Source organism: Leptonychotes weddellii, chromosome X, assembly GCF_054177405.1.
Source record: "Leptonychotes weddellii isolate Sample4059 chromosome X, ASM5417740v2, whole genome shotgun sequence".
Taxonomy (NCBI): Eukaryota; Metazoa; Chordata; class Mammalia; order Carnivora; family Phocidae; genus Leptonychotes; species Leptonychotes weddellii.
The window spans coordinates 24,686,488-24,687,818 of record NC_138385.1 but is presented as its reverse complement, the minus strand read 5'-3'; the positions used below and the strand labels follow the sequence as shown (position 1 = coordinate 24,687,818).

At 42.9% G+C, this 1,331-nt stretch overlaps 1 pseudogene; it reads right to left on the bottom strand.

The window, feature by feature from the left end:
• Positions 1-407: 407 nt before the first annotated feature.
• On the bottom strand, positions 408-993 carry LOC102733372 (small ribosomal subunit protein uS7m pseudogene; annotated as a pseudogene).
• Between the last annotated feature and the right edge of the window lie 338 nt (positions 994-1,331).

The window sequence follows — 1,331 nt, the reverse complement described above, 5'->3', positions numbered from 1 at the left end:
CCTCTTTCTCTTCCCTTCCCCCCACGTGCTCTCTACTTTCCTCTCTCTAAAATGAATAAATAAATCTTAAAAACAAAAAACAAAAAACCAATCCCGCTTCCTTTAGTATTGTCCTAAGTCCTACCCTGAATTGAGGGAAGAGTGGCTGGATGGGCCCTATGTTTCCTGGGGGAAATCCAAATTGATATGTTCCCTCTTTGTAAGGAAATGGGACAGGAAGAGCAAGTTTTAGCCCCCAAAGAAAGGACTTACAAGCAATACATATGTTGCTCCACCCTTATGAGACCTGCCGGCCTTTAAAAGGGAACTACATCCTTAACGAACAAGTGTTTTTCACCATGACAGTGGCTCCTGTTGTTTCTTGCAGCAGAAAGCCCTGGGCTCCTCCGTGAGCCTCTACCCTCCATCTACCACCAACAGGAGTGAGCCAGGGCATGGGTGGCCTCCGCCATCTTGTGCATGTCATGCTTCTTCTTGATCACAGGGCCCTGTTTGTGAAAAGCCTCCCGCAGCTCCTGAGACAACTTCTCTGGCATCAGCATCCACCAGCGCTTCTTCTCCCTGCACTCAGTAATCATCCACTTCATGACCAGGATGCGATGACGCCGCTCAGCTAGTGCACAGGGACTTGGTAGAAATGACCACCTCTGAAGATGGGTACCAGCCCAATCACAGGCTCATAGTTCTTCAGTGCTTGGTGGAAGATGGTGTAGGGGTTGCGTTGGATGGTTGTCTGTTCCTCTGCAGAAGCAGCATGGTACTTCTCAAACTCCTTCCTTCTCCCAGCTTCCAGAGTCTGCATCATGAGGGATCTGGCCAGTACTTTGTTTCCTCCTTTCATCATTATATTGGTGAATTTACTGACACTGGCTCTTCAAACACAGAGCTTGTTTTTGTCACTGGGACAGCTTTAATAAGCTGAGTCTTCCTGAGTTCCTGCTCATACTTCTCAGAATGGGTAATTTCTACTATCCTATCTTTATGTCCACTCATTCTTTCCCCTATCAACTTTATTCTGCTTTGGGCTCCTTCTAGCAATTTTTCATTTTGGTTACTATATTTTCAGTTCTAAAATTTGATTTTTCTTTATGTCTTCTATTTCTTTGCTGGGACACTATATTTATTTGATGGGAACTTTGGGACTTTCTATCTTTTCATTTTCTTCAATCTTTTACATAATTTTTCATTGAAACATTATGATGACTAACATCCTTGTCACATAATTCTATTATTTGTGTCTCTTGTTTTCATCTGATGATTTTCTTTTCCTCGTTCAGATTTTCCTGATTCTTAGTATGATGAATGATTATTTTTGTGTATCCTGGCAATTG